We start from the raw sequence: 26084 nt of genomic DNA, 5'->3' as shown, positions 1-26084 counted from the left end.
CCTAAGAACAGGAACAAGACAGTGATGTCCACTTTCTCCACTCTTATTCAACATAGTACTGGAAGTGCTAGCCACAGCAATCAGGCAAGAAGAAATAGCCTGGCCACGGTGACTCAGTGCTTGAGCTTCAACCTATGAACCAGGAGGTCACAGTTCGATTCCCAGTCAGGGCACATGCCTGGGTTGTGGGCTCCATCCCCTGGTGGGGTGTGCAGGAGGCAGCCAATCAATGATTGCCGGGAGCCGGTCCATCCTTGCTGTTTCAAAGGACCTGGCATATATGGCATACTGTTCTTAAAATGTTTGCTCACCTTCTTGGCACTATGTGTTTTAACCAAGGTTTCCTCTCTGAGAAAGGTTGTTTCCCCAGGTAGGGATTTTCCCCTGAAGTTAGGGAGGGAATAAAACCCCTCAACTAAGTGCCAGGCGGGTAATTAATCACTTTAACTATGAACAATCATGCTTAAGCAACATAATCTTTACTCCCTGGAATGGAGATAAGAAACGCCCTAACCTTTGTAATAGAGATTGATAGGATTGAATCAACTGGTATAAATACAGATGTAACAAGACAGCAAGAGACAGAACTTAGAAGACAGAACCAAGAGGCACAGAACTTAGACACAGAACCTAGAGAAGAACCTAGAGACAGAACATGGCAAAAGATCCTGGACAGAAACTGGCCTCAGAACCTAGAGACAGAACCTAGCGAGAGAACATGGCAAAAGATCCTGGACTGAACCTGACTACAGAAATTGGCAAGAGAACCTGACTAGAACCTGGTGACTGAACCTGGCTGGAGAACCTAGCGAGGGAACATGGCTACAGAACCTGGCTGGAGAACCTGGAGAACCTAGCAAGAGAACATGGACACAGAACCTGGCTGGAGATCCTAACCAGAACTTTGCTGGAGATCCTGACCAGAACTTGGCTAGAGATCCTGGCTAGACTGCTGATCAACTGAACGCTGTCTCCATGTCATTCCTTTTTCGCTGACTCCATCCACACCTTTGGGGACCCCTGGACCTGCTGGGGTTGGACTCCGGCAAATGATTCTCTTTCATCATTAATGTTTCTCTCTTTCTCTCTCTCTCTTCCTCTCTGAAATCAATAAAAGTATTTTTAAGAAGAAGAAATAAAAGGCATCCAAATTGGAAAGAAGGAAGTAAAATTCTCACATTATTTGTACATGACATGATAATGTACATAGAAAATCCTAAAGACTCCACCAAAAAAATTGCTGGATTTAATAAAGGAATTTGACAAAATTCACACCCAGAAATCGATGGCATTTTTATACACCAATAATGAATTGTCAGAAAGAGAAATTAAACAAACAATCCCATTTACCACTGCAACAAAATTTAAGATACTTAGGAATAAACTTAACCAAGGAGGTAAATCACTTATACTCAGAGAACTACATGACGTTAAAAAATGAGCTAGAAGAAGATATAAACAAGTGGAAGAATAAACCGGGTTCGTGTATTGGTAGAATTAACATCATTAAAATGTCCATACTACCCAAGGCAATCTACAGATTCAATGCAATCCCTACTAAATACCAACAGCATATTTCACAGATCTAGAACAAATACTCCAAAAATTTATATGGAACCAAAAGAGACCCCGAATAGCTGAAGCAATCTTGAGAAAGAAAAACAAAGTTGGAGGGATCACAATACCAGATGTCAAGCTATACTACAAAGCCACTGTAATCAAAACAGCCTGATACTGGCACAAGAACAATGGGACAGAACAGAGACCCCAGATTAATAGTTGACATTATGCTCAATTAATAGTTGGCAAAGGAGGCAAGAACATACAGTGGACTTAAGACAATCTCTTCAATAAATGGTGTTGAAAAATTGGACAGATACATGCAAAAAATAAAACTAGAGCACCAGCTTACACCATACACAAGAATAAACTTAAAATGTATAAAAGACTTACATGTAAGTCAGGAAACCATAAAAATACTAGAAGAAACCTCAGACATCTCTCCAGACCTGGCTGGAGAACCTAGCGAGGGAACATGGCTACAGAACCTGGCTGGAGATCCTAACCAGAACTTTGCTGGAGATCCTGACCAGAACTTGGCTAGAGATCCTGGCTAGACTGCTCTATGCAATATGTTTACTGATACATCTCCTGGGGCAAAGGAAACTAAGGAGAAAGTAAACAAATGGGACTACATCAAAATAAAAGGCTTCTGCACAGCAAAAGAAACCATCAACCAAATGAAAAGGAAGCCCACTGTATGGGAGAACATATTTGGCAGTGATATATCTGATAAAGGTTAATATCCAAAATATATAAGGAACTCATACAGCTTTAAAAAAGGAAGACAAACAATCCAATTTAAAAATGGGCAAAGGACTTAAATAGACAGTTCTCCAAAGTGGACATATAGATGGCCAAGAGACTATGAAAAAATGCCCAACGTTACTGATCATCAGAGAGATGCAAATTAAAATGACAATGAGGTATCACCTCACACCTGGCAGAATGGCTACCATCAACAAGTCAACAAATGACAAGTGCTGGTGAGGTTGTGGAGAAAAGGAACCCTAGTGCACTGCTGATGGGAATGCAGACTGGTGCAGCCATTATGGAAAACAGTATGGAGTTTCCTCAAACAATTCAATATGGAACTGCCATTTGACCCAGTGATCCCACTTCAGGAATATATCCTGAGAAACCTGAAACATCAATCAGAAAGAATGTATGCACCCCTCCTATGTTCATAGCAGCACAATTTATAATAGGTAAGATCTGGAGACAGCCCAAGTGCCCATCAGTAGATGAGTGGATAAAAAAGCTGTGATACATTTACACCATGGAATACTATGCAGCAGTAAAAAAGAAGGATCTCTTACCCTTTGACTAGCATGGCCGGACCTGAAGAGTATTATGCTAAGCGAAATAAGCCAATCAGAGAAAGACAAGTGTCACATAATGTCACTCATATGTGGAATCTAATGAACAAAATAAACTGATGAACAAAATAAGATCCAGATACATAAAAGCATAGATCAAACTGTGGAATCTCAGAGGGAAGCCGTGGGTGGGTGGATGGGTGGATGGGAAGAGATCAACCAAAGTACTTGTATGTATATATGCATAACCCATGGACACAGACAATAGGGTGGTGAAGGCCTGGGGGGGCGGGGGGGCGGGGGGGGCGGGGGGCATATGAAATATTTCTAACAATAAAGATTTGATTTTTTAATATAGCTATTTTATTATTTTTTATTTTTTTATTATCTAAAGTTTTACATATGTCTCCTTTTTCCTCAATTGACACCCCCCAGCCATTCCCACCCTGGGCAAGCCCCCACTGCCCCAGTGTTTGTGTCCATTTTTAAAAGAATCATTTTGTTCCATATTTGTGTGCCATCAGTGCATCCACTGTTGCTGGGTTTGTGTACCGTAAACTTTGCATTTTATGTATCCCCATAAAAATAGTCTAGTGGCACTTCAGGATAAATTTTCTTTGTTCAAAGCTTAATCTGGCTTCACCCATTATTTCAAATCAGTTTAACCTGAAAAGGAGTGGAAATTCAGTAAGTTATCAGCTGTTCAGGTGTGTATACATTTTCGGGGACATCCATATATGGGACTTGCATCTCTGGCTCACACTCTATTTCTTTTGGACTGTGCTGTTCTAGAAGCTCCACCTGGAGACCATGTCTGATCAGGCTCACTCCAGTGCATGGAACCAGAGGACACCTTAACCTGGACCACCATCCCTACAGATTAGGGGGTTTGGAGCAAATGCCTCTAGCTAATGATATCTGTTTTAAATGAGTTGCACGGACAGGAATAAATGGGAAACGGAGAAAAAAAGAGATGAAATCAGCACACAGTGCGGGAGACTGGAGAGGGACACAGCATGTACTGATGCCTGAGAGCCCATTGCTAACTTGCCCCTGTGGAAAGCAGAATACTGGTCCTCAAAGATGTGCATGTTCTAATCTCAAGAGACTTTGCAGATATGATTAAGTTAAAGATTTTTAGATAATGAGCTTATCCTGAATTATCCAAGTGGACCCAATGTAACTACCAAAAGTCCTCATAAGACGAGGGAGGCAGGAAAGTCAGAGGAGATGTGATGATGGAAGCAGAGGTTGGAGTGATGCAATTGCAGGCTTTGAAGGTGGACAGGGGGCCACGAGCCAAGAAACACAGGTTGCCTCTAGAAGCTGGAAAAGTCAAGGAAATTGATTTTTTCTTAGGTCCTCCAGAAGGAACCAGCCCCGAAGAACCTTGATTTTAGCCCAGTGAGATTCATTTCAGGTTTTCGTCCTCCCAAACTATTAAAATAATCTACGTTGGGCGCCGTGCGCAAGCGCAGTGGGCGGGTTTCCCCGGGGCTACAGTCCACACCAGGGCGGGCTGCGCGGTGGGGCTCCGCCGGCTCCGAGGCGCGGCTCCGCCTGGCCGCCTTCCCGCTGGGCGCCGCGGTGCTGGCGCTGCCTCTGCTCGCGCGCACCGGCCTGCAGGGCCGCCCGCCGCTGGCGCTCCACGTGGCCGGGCTCAGCGCGCTGCTGCTGCTGCTGCTGCTGCTGCTGCTGCTGCTGCTGCTGCTGCTGCTGCTGCTCTACCGGCCGCCGCGCTGCCACACAGCCGTCCGAGCCTGCCTCCTTGGCTTCGTGTTCGGCTGCGGGGTGCCCTGAGTTCCAGCCAGTCTTCTTGGACTCACTTTGGCTGGTATATGTGCTCCCTGTCCTCGTTCACTATTCTGAACACTTAGTCCCGGCGGCCAACAACCCCAACAGCCTGTCCCTGGACTCCTTCCTCCCGAATCACAGCCTGGAGCACACCGTGGCTGCCCTGTCCTCTTGGACAGAGCTCACCCTCGAGAGCCTCCTCTGGCCAGCACTGAAGCAGGTCACCGGGCTCCGCGCCACGGGCTGCTGATGGTGTCTCCGGGGAACGTCTGAGGGAAGCGGTGATGTTTAAGGCTGGTTCCACCTTCAACCACGTGGTGCAGAATGAACAATCAGAAACTCACACTCCGGTGAGGAGCGCGGTGATGCCTGGTTCCGGCACCCTTCTTACGTGGGGTGGTTTTACTGGGGTATCCGAACCCAGGTGATGCTCTGCAACCCCATCTGCGGCGGGGGCTACGCCTGACGGTGTGGCGGTTCTTCCGCGACCGGACGGGAGAGGAAACCTCACTGACCCACTTCTTTGGAGAGGAGTACCTGGAGTACAAGAAGTGGGTGCCCACGGGCCTGCCTTTCGTAAAAGGGGTCAAGGTGGAGCTATGACCCTCGGGGGCCGCGGTGCCTCCCACTCCGTGCAGCGCGGGACAAAACGGCCTCCGCCGGCCACTCTGCAGGATGGATTTTCTTAATCATTTTATACTCACCATTTCCTCTTCGGGAATATCCCTCAAGACCAAATGGTCAGAAGCCCTGGACCAAAGGACAACTCCCTCCCTCCCTCCCACCCCCCCAACTTCCCGGAGCAATCTTTTCTTGGACGAGGAGCAAGTAAGAGCCATGTCAGCAGTGCGCTCCAGAGTGCGCTGGGCGAGCCACGCCGCAGGAGCCTAGGTGTCAGGCAGAGGCCGTCCTTTGAGGCCCCGCTGTATTTAGGCTGTAACCAAGCCGCCGCCCCCGGGGGAGGTGGACTCATTACTCAGAACCAGGTTTCTTCCTCCGGAAGGGGCGTGGGCACCAGGGCTTTCCAGCGTTAGAGATACATTTTAACCGAAACACACACGCAGCACAGCTCTACCTCATTCCCGTCCTCGTCCTCGGTCGGCGCATGAGCATCTATCCAGTTTTCAAGACACTTCCTGATAAGGCTCTCCATGTATCTATCCTATTTACGGACCTATTTACATGAATGGCAGTATAAGTTCAGGGGGGCTCGGTGTTTACAGCCCCAACTTTTGTCAGAAAAGGAGCATCCACACCCAGACGATCGAGCGGCCGAGCGGCTTTGTGTTACCAGGGAGCCCCCGGGGCCTGTGGCCTCCCGGGCCTCCCGGCTCCTGCCCTGCCCTTCTCCCCAGTGGGGGTGTCATCAGTGGCAGGCATGTCGAACATGTGTCATCTGGCCTTCGTCCAAGAAACTTACTGGACACCTGCTCTGTGCGAGGCCTTGTCAGACACTGGGAAGTACTGCTCTCCGTCGATTTGGGTTTTATTTTTACTCTACCATAGCGTGTAGTTTTGTGGTTTGATTCAAATCTATTAACTATTGATTTCTATGTTCCGTTCTCAAAATTTCATCATCCCTGATGCCATTTCAAATTGTCTTCCAAAGGGGTTTGCGCGCTCACACAGCTACAAAATGTAAGACGACTCGTAAAAGTCTTAAATAGAGCAAATAATCCCGACTGAGGTTTAGTCATATTTTTGTCTTTCCAGTTCAGGGAGAGTGGTTGGATTTAGGAGTCAAACATAGGAGCTGTGAAGACCCTCGTTTAACTCTGCACTAGACCGGAGCGTGGCTCTGTGAGATCCTTCCGCGCAGGGCGGCGGCGGCGCTGGGACCCGGAACGTGGAGGCGGAGCCGCGGAGCGCAGACCTGCTGCCTCCCCTCCGAGGAGCTGCTACCTTTCCGTGCCCAGACCGCCCCGTCTGTAGAATGGAGTCAATACCGCCTACCTCACAGGGATGTTGTGAAGACTTAAGAACGTCAAGCGTTTTTAATGCTCAGATGAGAGGACAGTGTGGAAGCTGTTCTGTGTGAGAGTTGCGTAAAAATGGACATTCGGTTAACTGTACCAGATGCCGGAAATGTGTGTGCAAAAGAGCATTTTACCAACTCAAAATAGTATTAATTTCTAGATTAAAAAAAATAATCTGTGTTATTGTAAGCACTGAGTCTGTGGTAACATGTTACAGCAGCAACAGTAAACTAATACACTCCCTTGCCTGCTGGATATTTCATTGAGTCATATTCCTCAGGAGCTGAGAGAGCCACGTCCTTCTAAGGCAGCGGTTCTCAACCTGTGGGTCGCGACCCCTTTGGGGGTGGAATGACCCTTTCACAGGGGTCGCCTAAGACCATCGGAAAACACATATATAATTACATATTGTTTTTGTGATTAATCACTATGCTTTAATTATGTTCAATTTGTAACAATGAAAATAAATCCTGCATATCAGATATTTACATTACGATTCATAACAGGAGCAAAATTACAGTGATGAAGTAGCAATGAAAATAATGTTATGGTCGGGGGTCACCACAACATGAGGAACTGTATTAAAGGGCCGCGGCATTAGGAAGGTTGAGAACCACTGCTTTAGGAGGATCCAGAGTTTCTAAACCTGTCACTTTTCTCAGTCCACACAGAAGCTACCCTCTTCCAAGCACCATCATCTCTCGCCTGAACTGACACGTTAACGACTTTAAGGCTTTGATAACATGGTTCTCTTTGCGTGGAACTTATTCTCTCACCCTCCTCTTCATCTTCTACGTCACCTTCCTCACTGATGCCTTCAGATCTGGTTGGTTCTCTCTGCAGCGCCTTCTACTGCCCCTTCTCCAACACACCACACTCCTGTCTGCCCATGCTCAGTGCCTCTCCTGCCTGCCCAGACTTGGGGCTGCATGCAGGAGGACTGTCCCCTTAACTGCTACGCCCCAATACAGTGATCGTGCTCAGTAAATATTTTTTCGATGAGGGAATGAATTGGTCCTATATAAAGGTTGGGGGAAGAAAGGCATAAAGGTTAACAGGTGTAATCATCTGTAGCTGAATTCGCCTCCTGACTCAGTCAAGAAGCAGAAGAGGGCTGGGGCACTTGTGCCGCCTCTGAGTCACTTGGTTCTAAACTCAGCAGACGTCACTCTCTTTCTGCATTTACCTCTGTGTGCAGACCTCGTAAAACGCCTTCTTCGCCCAGACCTTGGAGAGAAATCTGGTTTCATGAGAGGTGCCTCTTCCCTCCTCCCGCCCCCCCCCCCTCCTGCTGCTCTCACCTCTCCTCCCGTCCTCCTCAGCACATCCCCCCGCTCCTCCAAACTAAGTCATCTGGAAACGACTGTAGCATCACCGAGATGTCGCCTGTCCTCACATCGTTCTTGAGCAGAAGGACGTGCATGACACCCTGAAGAGAGAAGCATAATGATGCAGGATGAGACGCCTCCTAGGTCTGGGCTGCTACGTCTGTCTGCCAGCCAGGCTGTGCTATGGGGGTGATGTGAACAGCTTAGGAAAGGCCCCCATGTGCAATCAGAGTTCCTGCCTCCAGGCTGAGGCGGTGTCTGAAATTATAGCCTTGGAGACCGTGCCAGTCTGTGCAGGCTACAGTAACAACGTTCCACAGACTGAATGACTTTCGCAACAACAGAGACTTATTTTCTCACAGTTCTGGAGACTAGACATCCAAGATCAAGGTGTGGGCAGGTTTGGCTTCTGGGTCTCTCTCTTTGGCACACACATCCCTGGCGTCTCCGTGCTCAAATACCCTGTCCGATTGAATTGGGGCCCATCCTAACAGCCTCATTTTAACTTAATCCCATTGTTAAAGGCCCCATCTCAAATGTGAGGGGCAGGAATAGAATAGTGGGGATAGCTGTAGTTTAAGAAATATTAACCCTGCTCTGTTAACCATGATTGTTCTGTTCTGATTAGAGAAAGCACATTCTGACCTCAGCTGAGAGTTGTACGCCCTGGATATGGGAGTTAATCTCGAAATGCAGTCCATTCTCCTTTTCTGAGAACTGCCTATCACCATGAAAAGATTAACATGCAGCAGTCTAGTTCTGGAGGCGCCCACCCTCTGCGACCCCAGGCCTGCATTGCCTGTGACCTGTACCATGACACCTGCCTGCTTCCTCAGGCCTGTAATTCCTACCACTTCCCCATGTAATCTTTATCCTTCTACCTGATATAAGCAGCTGGTTTATTGGGGTGGGGGGTGGGGCTAAAGCAGATTTTCATGGATCACCTGCTGATCCCTCATACTGTCGACATTTTGGGAATAAACGCTCATACATGATTCAACCCTGTCTCTGCTTAATTGGCTCAAGTAGTGACAGCACCCAGACCCACTGGTTGTCCAGTTTCACAAATACAGTCATTTTGAAGCACCGAGGGTTAGAGCTTCCACGTATGATTTTGTGTGTGAGAGTACGGGGAGATGATTCAACCATAACAGACATTCCTTGGTTTTAGGATGTACCAGTCCTTTGGGGTTCTCTGAATAAGGGCAGTAACTATTGGATACGTAAATGGACTTGTTGTCCATGAAAGCAAGGGACAGGATATAATTAATTTTAAAATGAATGGGTGCAATTAATTATATGTAAATTAGCTCTCTAATTCAGTGAAGGGCTGCAGAGGCGGCGTGGGGCCCAGATCCCCAGGTTCTTCCTCTCAGCTGTCCCACTCGAACTCCATCCTTACAGACTGAAAACAAGAAGCATGAATGCAGAGATATAAAGAGAGCTATAGACTCATCATTCTTCCTGGGTATCTGCCTTAAGCCTGGGTGCTAATAGGCCGTTTTCACAGAAGAAAAACCCTGGGACTCAAGCAGAGTGAGAAGAAAGGTCAGAGACCTACATATAACGTTCCAGAACCTGAGAGCCAACCCTCAGTTTGTACCTTTTTTTAAACCTTCTCCTTGGAAAAGGATGGCAGTGAGCTGTGTTTGTCTCTGCCGCTCTAATGAGTAAAGTGAGAGAGTTTCCCCTGAGAATTCCCAATGGTAAGCCCACATTCCTGTGGGATTAGAGCAGTGATGGCGAACCTTTTGAGCTCGGCGTGTCAGCATTTTGAAAAACCCTAACTTAATTCTGGTGCCGTGTCACATATAGAAATTTTTTGATATTTGCAACCATAGCAAAACAAAGACTTATATTTTTGATATTTATTTTATATATTTAAATGCCATTTAACAAAGAAAAATCAACCAAAAAACAAATGAGTTCGCGTGTCACCTCTGACACGCGTGTCTTGGTTCGCCATCACTGGATTAGAACCTAAATTTGTACTATCTGTGTAGCCAGAAAGACCTCCAGGCAAAATTTTAGAATGTTTCAAGTCAGCTATTCCCACAGGTCCATGGCATAAGCAAACACTAACTCTATCCAGAGAAATACATTTTAAACTCAGACTTCAAAGAATTTCCACAGATAAAATCCCAAGGAACATGAGTTCCACAAATGACTAAAGCAGAAGCAATAAATCTCAGCATGAGACCCACAAATGGTATAAATATTGGAATTATAAGGTACAGGATATAAAATAAACACATCACATTTTAGTGTTTTATTTTAATGTTGTATTTTATTGATCTTCACCTGAGGATATTTTTCCATTGATTTTAGAGAGAGTGGAGGAAAAGGAGGGAGGGAGAGAGAAACATGGATGTAGGAAAGACACATTGACTGGTTGCTCCCACACGTGCCTCACCTAGGACAAGATCAAATCTGCAATCCAGGTACATCCTTGACTGGGAATCAAACCCATGACCCTTCCATGTGCTGGCTGACTATCTAACTGCTAACCTTCCCGGCCAGGTCAATAGTCAATATATATTAAATTTTTAAAGAAATTAAAGATGGAGTTTGAACACTATTGAAGGAAAAGAGACTATCAAGATTAATGAGGAAGATTTGAATAAGAAAAACTAGAAATTACTGAAGTGAGAAATTAAAAACCCAGTAAAGCCCAGCTGGTATGGCTCAGTGGTTGAGCATCGACCTATGAACTAGAAGGTCACAGTTCAGTTCCTGGTCAGGGCACATGCCCAGGTTGCAGGCTTGATACCCAGTGTGGGGTGTGCAGGAGGTAGCTGATCAATGATTCTCTCTCATTATTGATGTTTCTATCTCTCTCTCCTTTTCCTTCCTCTCTGAAATCAATATATATATATATATATTTAAAACCCAGTAGACAAATTAAATAGATTATATCACAGCAGAAAGGAGAAGAAACTAGAAAACATTTATATTTTAAGAAGTTACACAGGTTGCAGCACAGGGAGACAGGAGAAGGGAAATTGCAAACAATGGGTTAAGAAATATGGAGCAGAATGGGAAGGTCCAACATACATCTAATTTATGTGAGGGTTTTTAATGATAGAATGGGAGAAGCACATTTGAAGAGATAATCTGAGAATTTTTTAGAATTGATGACTCTTCCTCAAATTTAGGAAATCCAATGAATCCTACACAGAATATTAAAAATAGATCCACACAAGACAAAAAGTAAACCTTAGCACACAGAAAGGAAAATCATCACCATAACCAGAGGTGTTACTTCTTATTTCTCAATGGCAATGAGATAATAGTAGCCAGAAGACAGTAGAATGAGATACCAGAAGTGCTGAAATAAAATAACTTTCACACAGAATTGTATGTGCAGCAAAACTACCTTTTGAGAGCAAAAATAAAATTATTGTTTAGATACATTAAAAACTAAGGAACAATTCCTAAGATACCCTCTTCCAAAGAACTTCTAAAGGATAAACTTCAGAAAAAAATGAAGAAAATCCTAGACTGAAGGTTTGAAATATAAAATGGCCTGCCCAGTTGCTCAGTGGTTAGAGCACTGGCCCGCAGACCGAAGGGTCCTAGGTTCTATTTCCAGTCAAGGGCACGTACCTCTGTTGCAGGTTCCCCAGCCCTGGTTGATCAGGGCGCATGTGGGAGGCAAACAATTGATATGTCTCTCACATCAATGTTTCTTTCTCTCTCTCTCTCCCCCTCCTCCCTCCCGTCCACTCTCTCTAGAAATCCATGGGGAAAATATTCTCAGGTGAGGATTAAAAAAAAACAAAAAACATAAAAATGAATGGTGAAAAAAAATAGGAAACCAGAGAAACTAAGATGGTGGCATAGGTAAACACTGGGAAATTGCTGCCTCCCACAACAACTTCAAAAATACAATGAAAAGATAAAACGGACAACATCCAGAACTACAGGAAGGCTGGCTGAGTGTAAATTCTACAACTAGAAGAAAAGAGAAAAGCACACTGAGACTCAGAGGAGCTGCGGAAGTAAAGTGCAGAGGTACGGAGGCTCACACGCACGCGAGGAAAGGGGCTGGTACCTGAGGACGCGGCGGTCTTTTTGAATCGGGAGGGAGTCACAAGCCCCAGACTGCTCTGAACTCCAGTTCCGTGAAGGCTCTGGAGACCCAGGACTCACATGGGGAGAAACTGGACTGTCTGGCAGCAGGCAGAACTCGGAACTCGAGGGCGGCTTTCCCTCAGAGGTGCTTGCAGCAATTATCGGGACACTGAGACACACGGCCCTTTAGGGCAGGGATGAGGATCAGCCATAGCTGCTTGCTCCACCCTTTGATTCCCTGAGACCCTGCCCTGCCCAGGCTTTGGCAGAGGCTTTTCCATATGAATGCCCTGGCCCTTTGCAACCTGAAAATTACCTAACAAATTGCAGCTGGGCCAGACAGACCCAGAACTTCCAAGAGAAGGCCCAAGGCCCCACAGCAGCTTGCACTGCTTCACAGCTGGGCCTCATCAGGGCACCTCCAAACTCCAAAAAAGGAAGGGGAATCTGCAGTTCCCTTCGTAGCTCCTGCCGGGTAACCTCAGGAAGAGGCTAAATTAGCATCTCCTTAGAGCCAAGAGCCAGTGTACCCAGTGGTCAGAGGGGGACCATCCAGATTACAACTGCTCAGATCCATAAGGGACACACTCAGGGCACAGACTCAGTGAGCACCAAAGCCCCACTGAAGCAAGTCTTGCCCCAGAAGGGTATCTTCAGCACAGAAGTTCTCCCACTTCAGACACAGCTGATTCTCACTGCCAATTGGCCTGGAGGTCAATTCCTCCCAGTGATCCTACAACAATCAAGGCATAACTACAACAAGACTGTGCACAAAGCCCACAAGGGGGTGCACCAAGAGTGTCCACCTCAGGTAACTGGGGAGGCTGAGCCACTGGGCCCTACAGGACACCTAGCACACAAAACCACTCTACCAACACAGGGAAGCATAAAAAATGGGGAGATAAAGAAACAGGTCACAAATGACAGAAATGGAGGAAAGCAAACGACTGGGTATAGAGTTCAAAACCACGTTTATAAGGTTTTTCAAGAATTTTATGGAAACCGCTGATAAATTTAGTGAGACCCTGGAGGATATGAAAAAAGACCAACTAGAAATTAAGCATACACTGACTGAAATAAAGAATAATATACAGAGATCCAACAGCAGACAAGAGGATCCCAAGAATCAAGTCAAAGATTTGAAATACGAAAAAACAAAAAATACCCAACTGAAAAAGAAAAAAGAAAAAAGATTCCAAAAATATGAAGATAGTGTAAGGAGCCTCTGGGACAACTTCAAGCGTACCAACATCAGAATTATAGGGGTGCCAGAAGAAGAGAGAGGGCAAGATATTGAAAACCTATTTGAAGAAATAATGACAGAAAACTTCCCCTACCTGGTGAAAGAAATAGACTTACTAGTCCAGGAAGCGCAGAGAACCCCAAACAAAAGGAATCCAAAGAGGACCACACCAAGACACATCATAATTAAAATGCCAAGAGCAAAAGACAAAGAGAGAATCTTAAAAGCAGCAAGAGAAAGACAGTCAGTTTCCTACAAGGGAGTACCCATATGACTGTCAGCTGATTTCTCAACAGAAACCATGCAGGGCAGAAGAGAGTGGCAAGAAATATTCAAAGTGATGAATAGCAAGAACCTACAACCAAGATTACTTTATCCAGCAAAGCTATCATTCAGAATAGAAGGTCAGATAAAGAGCTTCACGGATAAGAAAAAGCTAAAGGAGTTCATCACCACCAAACCAGCATTATATGAAATGCTGAAAGGTATTCTTTAAGAAGAGGAAGAAGAAAAAGGAACTCTTACCATTTGCCACAGTATGGATGGAACTGGAGAGCGGATAAATACCACATGATCTCACTCATTTGTGGAATATAATGAACAACATAAACTGATGAACAAGGACTGATCCAGAGACGGAGAGGCATTGATTGGACTGTCGGGACTTGGAGGGAAGGTAGGGGTGGGTGGGGGTAAGGGGGGAAGATCAACCAAAGGACTTATATGCAAGCATATAGGCCTAACCAATGGACACGGACAACGGGGGGGTGAGGGCATGAGCGGGGGGGGGGGGGGTAGGGGGCAACGTGGGGATAAGGACACATATGTAATATCTTAATCAATAAAAAATATATTAAAAAAAGTAGGAAACCAAAGTGAAAGGTAAACATATGTTTACTCTATCAAAAGTACAGCAATAACCCAGGGACACAGACAATAGGGTGGTGAAGCCTCGGGTGTGGGCGGAGGCAGGCAGTAAGGGTCAATGGGGCGAAAGGGGGAGCGTATGTAATACTTTCAACAATAAAGACTCTTTAAGTACAGCAAGAATGTCAAATGTTAGTGTTAAAAAAAGAACCACAATCAAAGAACTTATAAATGGAGAGGATTTTGTTAAATACACATAAGTAACCACCAAACAAAGAGAAACTAAGTATATAGTATAGAGGGGAAATGGATTTGTTGGGAGGAGACTCGGGCCAAACAAAGGCAAGAAGCAAAAAGAAAATAATAGAGAAAATGAAACAGGGGTGGACAGAATGACTGGAGGATTGGGGAGCAGAGGAAAGCTTCTTTGTTCAAGGTTAGGTGAAACATGACATTGTATGGTTGTTAAATGGAAGGAAGATCAACTATGTATAGAAAGGTTTGTATGGATGCTGAGTAGTCAAAAGGCTGGATGGACTGTGTGGGGTACTAATTCTTTGTTTCTTAGCCCAGCCTCACCCATTTATTCTGGACTTTGTGTTGCTGAGGCTGGGAATCTACAAATCACATTTCTCCTTTGCCAGCTGGCTCCCTACTAGATTCTGCCAAAAGAGAGCACAGAAAGAGACAAGAGAAGTTCCTGCTGCTTCCTGTTTTGCTCTCTGTTCCTGTCTGCATCATCCCATGGTTCTTCCCCCTCACAGTGGCAGTTGCCTCCTGTTTTCTCCATACTCTGTCTCATTTTCTGTCCCCGACATAACAGTACCAGCTGTCCAATGCCTCCTTGTCAGAGGTCTGGTCTTGGCTCTACAGGAGTATCCCTTCAACCTTCTAGATCCAATATCCAAACCTCATTCCTTTGTTGCCCAGGCTTAGGGAATGAAAACTGATTTCTGCATTTATTATCTTTGGTTAATACATATTCCCACTTTGTCATCTCAGCATCAACTTAACCAACTCCTTTGTTGACGTCTGTCTGCTGCTAAATTGATTGGTTCAGTTTCATTTTTCTTTTTCTGACCTGACTGATACAGATATAAATATTTTTAAATAATAATATAGCCCAGCTGGTATGGCTCAGCAGTTGAGCATCAACCTATGAACCAGTAGGTCATGGTCAGATTCCCTGTCAGGCACATGCCCAGGGTTGCAGCTTGATCCCCAGTTGGAGGAGTGCAGGAGGCAGCTGATCAATGACTCTCACTCATCATTGATTTTTCTATCTCTCTTTCCCTCTCCCTTCCTCTCTGAAATCAATAAAAATATATTAAAATAATAATAAAATTTTGAAATATATAAACGAATACATTTAAAAATCTTGACAAAATGGACAAATTTCTGCAAGCATAGAAAATGCCAGTACTGAAATAAGAAAAAACAGTAAACTATAGTTAGCTGATGACTATTAAAGACCCTGAAATTTTAATTAAAAGGAGCTCCAGAAGGTTTAACAAGGGAGTTCCACCAAACCTTCAAGAAACAAATAGCATCTGCAACATACAAATCATTACAGGAGAAAAGAAAAGACATTTATTTTATGAAGCTGGTATATCCTTGATTCCTAAACCAAATAGGGACAATTTGGGGAAAGAGTATTAGAGGCCCATTTGACTATCTAATTGTACATACAATTCCTAAATAAAATATTAGGTGAGAAAATAAAATAATGTATTAAAAATAAAACATCATCAAGTGGGTTTTAGTAAGCAAACATTAACAATGCAATGAATGCACTCCATTATGGGATAAAAGAGGAAAGACACATAGTTGCCTCCATAGATTGAAAAAAAAATTGGGGGGAAAAAAGAAAAAAACATTCGATAAAATTCAATATCTACTTATGATAAAAATTCTTGGGAAACTTGGAATGGAAAGGAACTTCCATAATTTGATAAGAACCCTCTACCAAAAATCTATCACAAACTTCACACTTCACATAGAACCCTAAACTCATTCCCTTCTTCAGGAAGAAGATACAGCTGGGTACCTTTCACTCCTGGCTGTCATGGCCACTGCAGTAAGTCATTATAAATAAGTATATAAGAAATGGGAGGGAGGATGACAACATTCTCATTATGTGGATGTCATTCGCTATTCTGTATAGAAAGTCCAAACCATTAAAACTCATAAGATATTCATCAAATTGGCCAAATAAAAAATAAAATTGGGGAAATGAATAGCATTCCTCTATCCTATCTAATAAAAGAGAAACATGGTAATTAGCCGTAACTTCACTACCCTTCCCATTGGCTAATCAGGGTGATATGCAAATTAACTGCCAGCAAAGATGGCAGTCGGCAGCCAGGCAACTGACACGAACAGGAGGCTTGCTCGCTCCAGTCACGGAGGAAGCCAACGTTCCCCGCCTGCCGCTGCTGGGCTCTGAGCTGCTCTCTAAGAAACATTGTTACAAATATAGAAGCTAAACAAAACCCCAGAAACCTGCTTTCAGTCAGCCGGGATCTCAGAGCTGGAGTCGCAACAAAGTTTCAAATACAGAAGGTAAACAAAGCACAGAAACCTGCTTTCAGCAGCCGAGGTCTGAGCTAAAGCCGGCTCTCAGCTCCAGTGACAGCCATAGAAGGTAAATAAATCCCAGAATTAAAAAAAAAAAAAAAGAAAAAAGGAGAGGTTGGGAGGCTTCAGTCATCCACCAGCCTGAAAACAGCCCTCAGCCCCTCTCCCAGACTGGCCAGGCACCCCAGTGGGGACCCCCACCCTGAAGGGTGTGACCAGCTGCAAACAGCCATCATCCCCTCACCCAGCTGGCTAGGCACCCAAGCAGGACCCCCACCCTGATCCAGGACACCCTTCAGGGCAAACCAGCCGGCCCCCACCTGTGCACCAGGCCTCTATCCTATATAGTAAAAGGGTAATATGCCTCCCAGCACCAGGATCAGCAGAACAGTGAGGCCTCCCAACACCAGGATCAGCGGAGCCGTGAGGCCTCCCAGCACTGGGATCAGCGGAGCTGCAAGGCCTCCTGGCCCCTGGAGCAGCGTGACAGGGGGCAGCGCCCAAACCCCCTGATCGCCCTGCGGCTCTGTGTGTGACAGGGGGCGGGGCCATAACCTCCCTATCTGCCCTGCTCTGTTCGTGAAAGGGGAAGACTCCCCAACCCCCTGATCGGCCCTACTCTGTGCCTGATAGTGGGGAGTGCCCCAACCTCCCCATTGGCCCTGCTCTGTGTGTGACAGGGTACGGAGCCCCAACCCCCCTAATGGGCCTGCTCTGTGTGTGACAGGGGGCAGCGCCCCAACCCCCTGATCCACCCTGTTCTGTGCATGACAGGGGGTGGCGCCACAACCTCCCCATCGACCCTGCCTTGAGTGTGACAGGGGGTGGCGCCCCAACCTCCCAATCGGCCCTACCCTGAGTGTGACTAGGGGTGGCATCGCTACCTCCTGATCCGCTCTGCTCTGTGCATGACAGGAGGCGGCATCCCAACCCCCCAATTGGCCTTGCTCTGAGCCCGACCAGGGGCTGCGGGGCAGGCACCTAGGGATTGGGCCTGCCCTCTGCCACCCGGGAGTGGGCCTAAGCCAGCAGGTTGTTATCTCCCAAGGGGTCCCAGACTGTGAGAGGGCACAAGTGGGGCTGAGGGATACCCCACCCCGCCAGTGCACAAATTTTTGTGCACCGGGCCTCTAGTCCTATAGTCTAATAAAAGAGAAACATGGTAATTAGCATACGACCGCTACCCTTCCCATTGGCTTATCAGGGCGGTATGCAAATTAACTGCCAGCCAAGATGGCGGCCTGCAGCCAGGCAGCTTGAAACTAACATGAGGCTTGCTTGCTTCAGTGACAGAGGAAACCAACGTTCCCCGCCTGCCTTGCCGGCCTCTGAGCCTGCAGTTTGAAACATTGTAACAAATATAGAAGCTAAACAAAACCCCAGAAACCTGCTTTCAGCGAGCTGGGATCTCAGAGCTGGAGTTATACATTGTTTCGATTATAGAACCCAAACAAACCAGATACCTGCTTTCAGCAGCAGAGGCCTCAGAGCTGGAGCCAGAGCTAAAGCTGACTCAGAATAAAAAAAAAAAAAAAAAAAGGAACAGTTGGGAGCTTCAATCACCCACCAGCCTGAAAACAGCCCTCAGCCCCTCACCCAGACTGGCCAGGCACCCCAGTGGGGACCCTCACCCTGAAGGGTATGTGACCAGCTGCAAACAGCCATCATCCCCTCACCCAGGCTGGCCAGGCACCCCAGTGGGGACCCCCACCCTGATCCAGGACACCCTTCAGGGCAAACCAGCCAGCCCCACCTGTGCACCAGGCCTCTATCCTATATAGTAAAAGGGTAATATGCCTCCCAGCACCGGGATCAGCGGAGCCTCGAGGCCTCCCGGCACCAGGATCAGCGTGACAGGGGGCAGCGCCCAAACCCCCTGATCGCCCTGGGGCTCTGTGTGTGACAGGGGGCGGGGCCACAACCTCCCTATCCGCCCTGCTCTGTTCATGACAGGGGAAGGCGCCCCAACCTCCTGATCGGCCCTGCTCTGTGCCTGATATGGGGGAGCTCCCCAACCCCCTGATCGCCCTGCGGCTCTGTGTGTGACAGGGTGAGGCGCTCCAACCCCCTGATCGGCCCTGCTCTAAGTGTGACAGCATGCGGCGCCCCACCCCCCACCCCCCACGGGCCCTGCTCTGTGTGTGACAGGGTAGTGCCATAACCTCCCCATCGGCCCTGCCCTGAATGTGACACTGGCGGCGCCCCAACCCCCTGATCGGCCCTGCTCTGTGGGTGATAGAGTGCGGCGCCCCAACCCCCTGATCCGCCCTGCTCTGTGTGTGACAGGGGGCGGTGCCCCAACTCCCCTATCGGCCCTACTCTGTGAGTGACGGGGGGAGCTCCTCAACCCCCTGATGGGCCCTGCTCTGTGCGTGACAGGGGGCAGTGCCCCAACCCCCTGATTGGCCCTGCTCTGTGCGTGACAGGGGGTGGCGCCGCAACCTCCCCATCGACCCTGCCTTGAGTGTGACAGGGGGTGGTGCCCCAACCCCCCAATCGGCCCTACCCTGAGTGTGACTGAGAGTGGCATGGCAACCTCCCAATCCGCCCTGCTCTGTGCGTGACAGGGGGCGGTGCCCCAACTCCCCAATCGGCCCTGCTCTGAGCCCGACCAGGGGCTGCACCTAGGGATTGGGCCTGCCCTCTGCCACCCAGGAGCAGGCCTAAGCCAGCAGGGTGTTATCTCCCGAGGGGTCCCAGACTGCGAGAGGGCACAGGCCAGGCTGAGGGACCCCCCCTCCCCCCCCCCCGAGTGCACAAATTTTTGTGCACCGGGTCTCTAGTATAATAATAAACAACTAGAAACTCTAACAAAATATAAGATTCTATTCAGAATAGTAACAAAAGTTTAAAAGTAATCTAGGGCCCTGGCAGGTGTGCTCTGTGGTTAGAGCAACAGCCTGCGCATCGAAGGACCACGAGTTTGATTCTTTTTTTTTAATAAATCTTTATTGTTCACATTATTACAGTTATTCCCCCTTTTCCTCCCCATAGCTCCCCTCCACCCAGTTCCCACCCCACCCTCTGCCCTTATCCCCCCATGTCCTCATCCATAGGTGTACGCTTTTTTTTTTTTTTTTTTTTTTTTTTAAATATATTTTATTGATTTTTTACAGAGAGGAAGGGAAAGAGATAGAGAGCTAGAAACATCGATGAGAGAGAAACATCGATCAGCTGCCTCCTGCACATCTCCTACTGGGGATGTGCCCGCAACCCAGGTACATGCCCTTGACCGGAATCGAACCTGGGACCTTTCAGTCCGCAGGCTGACGCTCTATCCACTGAGCCAAACCGGTTTCGGCAGGTGTACGCTTTTTATTGCCGGGTCATACACATGGAAAATGTAGCTATTTCCATCTGCAACGTGTCCCTGTGTTCGGCCACACAGGGACCGTCGCAGCCTCACAAGGACTGTCTAAGCCTCACAGGGACCGCCTCAGCCTCACAGGGGCTGTCTCAGCCTCACAGGGGGCACTGCATCCCACACTGGGGGTGAAGGTGTGAGACAGAAGCTCCTCTCGCTGTCTCGCCTGCTGCTCCCTTGCATATCGCCAATGTTGGAAGTTTCTGAGAGCAGTCTGCAGGTGCTGGACATCATACTTTAACTGGTCAACATGAAGTTTGGCATTCTGTCGTTTGTTGGGCGGCTCCTTGCTGGACAAAATCTCCAGTCATTCTTGCTGGCTGAATATCTGGTATGCTTGCTTGGATTTCGTTTTCTACTAAGTGCATAGACTGCTTGTCTGCCGTTTCCCAGCGTCCCATGTGAGACTGGATCTGGTGGACCTGTTTGTGCATTTGCTGGTACAGCGGTTCCATGTTGCCAGCCCAGCCAGGTTTGGTTCCGGCTTCCTCCGAACCTGATTCTGCTTCTTGAGTGTGTCCCTTATGGGTGCGAGGAGTTGAAATCTGCAGTTTGTTGGGTTAAGCTGCAAAAGCGCAGGTGGTTCCTTTTGTGCCACTGGCACAGCTTGGATGGTGATGTAAATTGAGTAGGGCAGGGTCTCAGGGAATCACCAGGGCGGAGCAAACAGCAATGGCATCTCCTCAACTCCTCGCCTCTCTGCGACTCCGCGTCTCCGCGTCCCTGAGCGCTGGCAAGCAGCTCTGTGAGAAAGCCGCCCTCGCTTTCCAGCCCGCTGCAAGGCCGTCCCGCCTCTCCCCGTAGGGGTCTGGGACCTCAGAATCCCGCCCCAAGCAAGCTCAGTGGATTCGAGAGTTTGTAACCCCTTTCGATTGAAAAAAAACGCGCATCCAGTTGCAGCCCGCCTGGAGCGCAACTCCATACCTCTGTTCTTGGTGCCTCTGCATATCCTACTCAGTCTCAATGCTCTTCTTTCTTTCCTTCCAGTTGTAGAACTTCCACTGGGCCAGCTTTCCCATAGTTCTGAATGACAGCTGTTTTGTCTTATAGTTGGTATTTTTAATGTTGTTGTGGGAGGCAGCACACACAGGTCTGTACCGTACGCCACCATCTTGGTTCTCCCACAGGTTCAATTCCTGATCAAGGGCATACCTGCGTTGCAGGTTTGATCCCCTGCCCTGAGCGGGGCATATGCGGGAGGCAACCAATTGATGTCTCGCTCTCTCTTTCTCCCCGCCTCTCTCCCTTCTTCCCTCCTTTCCACTCCACCTAAAAGCTTCTGCACAGCAAAAGAAACCATCAACAAAACAAAAAGGGAGCCCACTGTATGGGAGGACATATTTGGCAATGATACATCTGATAAAGGGTTAATATCAAAAATATATAAGGAACTCATACAACTTAACAAAAGGAAGACAAACAGTCCAATTTAAAAATGGGCAAAGGACCTAAATGGACAGTTCTCCAAAGTGGGCATACAGATGGCCAAGAGACTATGAAAAATGCCCAACGTCACTGATCATCAGAGAGATGCAAATTAAAATGACAATGAGGCAACACCTCACACCTGGCAGAATGGCTACCATCAACAAATCAACAAATGACAAGTGCTGGTGAGGATGTGGACAAAAGGGAACCCTAGTACACTGCTGGTGGGAATGCAGACTGGGGAAGCCATTATGGAAAACAGTATGGAGTTTCCTCAAACAATTCAATATGGAACTGCCATTTGACCCAGTGATCCCACTTCTAGGAATATATCCTGAGAAACCTGAAGCATCAATCAGAAAGAATGTATGCACCCCTATGTGTATAGCAGCACAATTTACAAGAGCTAAGATCTGGAAACAGCCCAAGTGCCCATCAGTAGACGAATGGATAGAAAAACTGTGGTATATTTACACAATGGAATACTATGCAACTATAAAAAAGAAGGATCTCTTACTCTTTGAAACAGCATGGAGGGACCTGGAGAGTATTATGCTAAGTGAAACAAGCCAGTCAGAGAAAGACAAGTATCACACGCTCTCACTCATATATGGGATCTAATGAACAAAATAAACTGATGAACGGAGTGGATCCAGAGACATAGAAGAGTGCAGATTCTTGGAAAGAAGGTAGGGAAGGGTGGGTGGGTGGGAGGTAATCAACCAAAGACCTTATATGCATATATGCATAACCCATGGACACAGACAATAGGGTGGTGAAAGCCTGGGGGGGGGGGGGGGTGGGAGCAGGCTGGAGGAGGTCAATGGGTGGTAAAGGAAGACATGTGTAATACTTTCAACAATAAAGATTAATAAATAAATAAATAATAAAATAAAAACTAATTAATTAAATAAAAGTAATGAAAAATATTGTCAGGTGAGGATTAACAAAAAAATTAATCTAGGAATTCACCTATCAATCTACAAAATGTTTATGAAAAAAATTTACTGTTATTAAAATAACATAAAAGAAATCTAACAAATGAGATAAACCATGTTCATGAGTGCAGCAATTTAATAATAGACGTGTCTTCTACCTAAATCAATCTATAAATTCAATGCAAGCCCAAATTCCAGATATATTCTTTTAGAAACACAAAAATGAATTCAAAAATGCATGTGGAAGAGTTAAGACCCACAAATAGGAAAGAATGGCAAAAGAGAGATTGCCTGTATCAGATAAGATATACTAAAAAGCCACAGTTAAAAAGAGAAAGCAAAGGTGTATGACACATGAACAGACAAAATGATCAAGGGAACAGACTCAAGAGGCCAGAAACAGACACCAGTACATCAAAGAGCTTAAGGTATTTCAGAATAAGCATCCTAATCAGAAGGAACAAGATGAATTGTTAAAGGATATAGCATTGGGGCCCTAGCCAGTTTGGCTCAGTGGATAGAGCATCGGCCTGTGGACTGAAGGATCCCGGGTTCAATTCCAGTCAAGGGCACGTACCTCGATTCAGGCTCCTGGCCCTGGTCCAAGTGCATGCGGGAGGCAATCAATTGATGTGTCTCTCTCACATTGATGTTTCTCTCTGTGTGTGTCTCTCCCACTTCCTTCCCATTATCTCTAAAAATCAATGGAAAAATATCCTCAGGTGAGGATTAAATGTGAGGTTAATGTGCAATTTTCTCCAAGAAGTTAATGTCTTGAAGCAATCAAGGGCCAGTTTTTTCACAGTTAAAGGGGCAGCTTTAGTAATAAAAGACAATCTTAAGGGGAAACGTTGCCTAACTATGGAAAATATCTTCCTTCATATCCACAGTGGCTTCAAATACCACAATGCTTGCTACAAATAATGCTTTGCCATTATGGTATGTGGCAAAGCTGTGAATGCAGGTGAAGAAACTGCAACACATTTTCCCATATTAAAATAACAGATTAATGGAGACTATACCTAGGATCAGAAGATGGCGGCATAGGTAAACACTGGAGATTGCTGCCTTGCACAACCACTTCAAAAATACAACTAAAAGATGGAACGGACATCACCCAGAACCACAGGAAGGCTGGCTGTGGGAAATACTACAACTAGAAGGAAAGAGAAAGGCATACCGAGACTCAGAGGAGGCGCAGTGCGGAAGCCAAATACTAAGGTGCAGAGGTGCGCGCGGAGCGGGCTGGCGGCTGAGGGCACAGTTGTCTGTTTCAATCGGGAGGGAGTCTCAGGCTCTGAGCTCCAGGTCTGGGCAAGTCTCTAGGGGACCCAGACTCAAACGGGAGAAGCGGGACTGTCTGGCATCGGTCGGAACTTGAGGGCAGCTTTCTCTCCAAGGTTTGCAGTAGTTGCTGGGACTCTGAGAGGCAGAGCCCCTGGGGATGGGACTGAGAGCAGCCATAACTGCTCACTCTGCCTGCCCTGTTGATCCCGTGGGACCCGCCCTGCCCAAGCCCTGCACAGAGGCATTTGCCGGATAGCTTCAGGCAAAGGCTAGATTAGCACCTCCCTAGAGGACAGAAGTTCTCCCACTGCAGGCACAGCTGATTCTCACAGCCACTTGGCCTGGAGGTCAAATCCCCCCTCAGGATTACCAACAACAATCAAGGCTTAACTACAACAAGACTGAGCACAAAGACCACTAGGGGGTGCACCAAGAAAGCATAAAAAAAATGCGGAGACAAAGAAACAGGACACAAATGTCAGAAATGGAGGATATAGAGCTCAAAACCACACTTTTAAGGTCTTTCAATAATTTTCTAGAAACTGCTGATAAACTTAATGAGATCTACAAGAAATCTAATGAGACCCTCGATGTTGTGATAAAGAACCAACTAGAAATTAAGCATACACTGACTGAAATAAAGAATATTATACAGACTCCCAACAGCAGACCAGAGGATCACAAGAATCAAGTCAAAGATTTGAAATGTGAAGAAGCAAAAACCACCCAACCAGAAAAGCAAAATGAAAAAAGAATCAGAAAATACGAAGATAGTGTAAGGAGCCTCTGGGACAGCTTCAAGCGTACCAACATCAGAATTATAGGGGTGCCAGAAGATGAGAGAGAGCAAGATATTGAAAACCTATTTGAAGAAATAATGACAGAAAACTTCCCCCACCTGGTGAAAGAAATAGACTTACAAGTCCAGGAAGCGCAGAGAACCCCAAACAAAAGGAATCCAAAGAGGACCACACCAAGACACATCATAATTAAAATGCCAAGAGCAAAAGACAAAGAGAGAATCTAAAAAGCAGCAAGAGAAAGACAGTCAGTTATCTACAAGGGAGTACCCATACGACTGTCAGCTGATTTCTCAACAGAAACTTTGCAGGCCAGAAGGGAGTGGCAAGAAATATTCAAAGTGATGAATGCCAAGAACCTACAACCAAGATTACTTTATCCAGCAAAGCTATCATTCAGAATTAAAGGTCAGATAAAGAGCTTCACAGATAAGGAAAAGCTAAAGGAGTTCATTGCCACCAAACCAGTATTATATGAAATGCTGAAAGGTATCCTTTAAGAAGAGGAAGAAGAAGAAAAAGGTAAAGATACAAATTATGAACAACAAATATGCATCTATCAAAAAGTGAATCTGAAAATCAAGTGAATAATCTGATGAACAGAAAGAACTGGTGATTATAATAGAATCAGGGACATAGAAAGGGAATGGACTGACTATTCTTGGGGGGGAAAGGGGTGTGGGAGATGCGGGAAGAGACTGGACAAAAATCGTGCACCTATGGATGAGGACAGTGGGTGGGGAGTGAGGGCGGAAGGTGGGGTGGGAACTGGGAGGAGGGGAGTTATGGGGGGAAAAAAGACGAACAAATGTAATAATCTGAACAATAAAGATTTAATTTAAAAAAAAAAAGAAGTTAGTATCTCCAGACCAACATCTCCAAGTTAATATCTCCAGACAAGTCCCAGCCTTTAAGATCACAAAGGGACAGAAGGTGTTGCTACGAGCAAATGCTCATAGAAATTTAACTGTGCTAGTATTCCTATTAAAAGCGTTCATATTTTTATAGTGTTCTGATTACGAATACATTTTGAGCAACCCATCCCTAACTTTATTTTTCCCATTGTGGATGAAAAGGTGCGGGCTATAATAAATCTAACCAATAACCTCACAGGGTGATCTTATTATAAATTCCTAACAAGGCAGATGATGGAGAGTTGTCACACTCAGGCATATAACTTCTTTAGTGAAAGCTTCATCTTTGCCTTCGCAAGCCTGGTCCATAGTCTCTGTGCATCTAGATGGGCACGCCTTTGGTGGAAATGCCTCTTTTTCTAGGCCGCTCTTTTCAGACCCCTCAGAAGGTAACCACCCTCAAGAGAGCACACTGTTAACCATCCCGTCTCTGCATTGCTTTCTCCCACCTTCATGTAATCTTCCTTAAGTTACCTCTTTAATTTCAAATGCAAAAAAGAAACTGCAAACTCATCCTAGGAAGCATTTTTCATTCTGTTGAAATCTTGCTTCCAGGTGTATCCTCTGCTTGGCTCAAATGAATGCTAATAAGCTCTTTTAAAAATGTCACAGGCT

General features: G+C 46.3%; 1 pseudogene; it reads left to right on the top strand.

Moving 5' to 3' along the window:
* Positions 1-1424: 1424 nt before the first annotated feature.
* LOC118674709 lies at positions 1425-5322 on the top strand (annotated as a pseudogene).
* Positions 5323-26084: the final 20762 nt, after the last annotated feature.

Source organism: Myotis myotis, unplaced genomic scaffold (assembly GCF_014108235.1).
Source record: "Myotis myotis isolate mMyoMyo1 unplaced genomic scaffold, mMyoMyo1.p scaffold_m19_p_19, whole genome shotgun sequence".
Lineage (NCBI taxonomy): Eukaryota > Metazoa > Chordata > Mammalia > Chiroptera > Vespertilionidae > Myotis > Myotis myotis.
The sequence above is the reverse complement of the archived record's forward strand: the minus strand, read 5'-3'. Positions and strand labels throughout refer to the sequence as shown.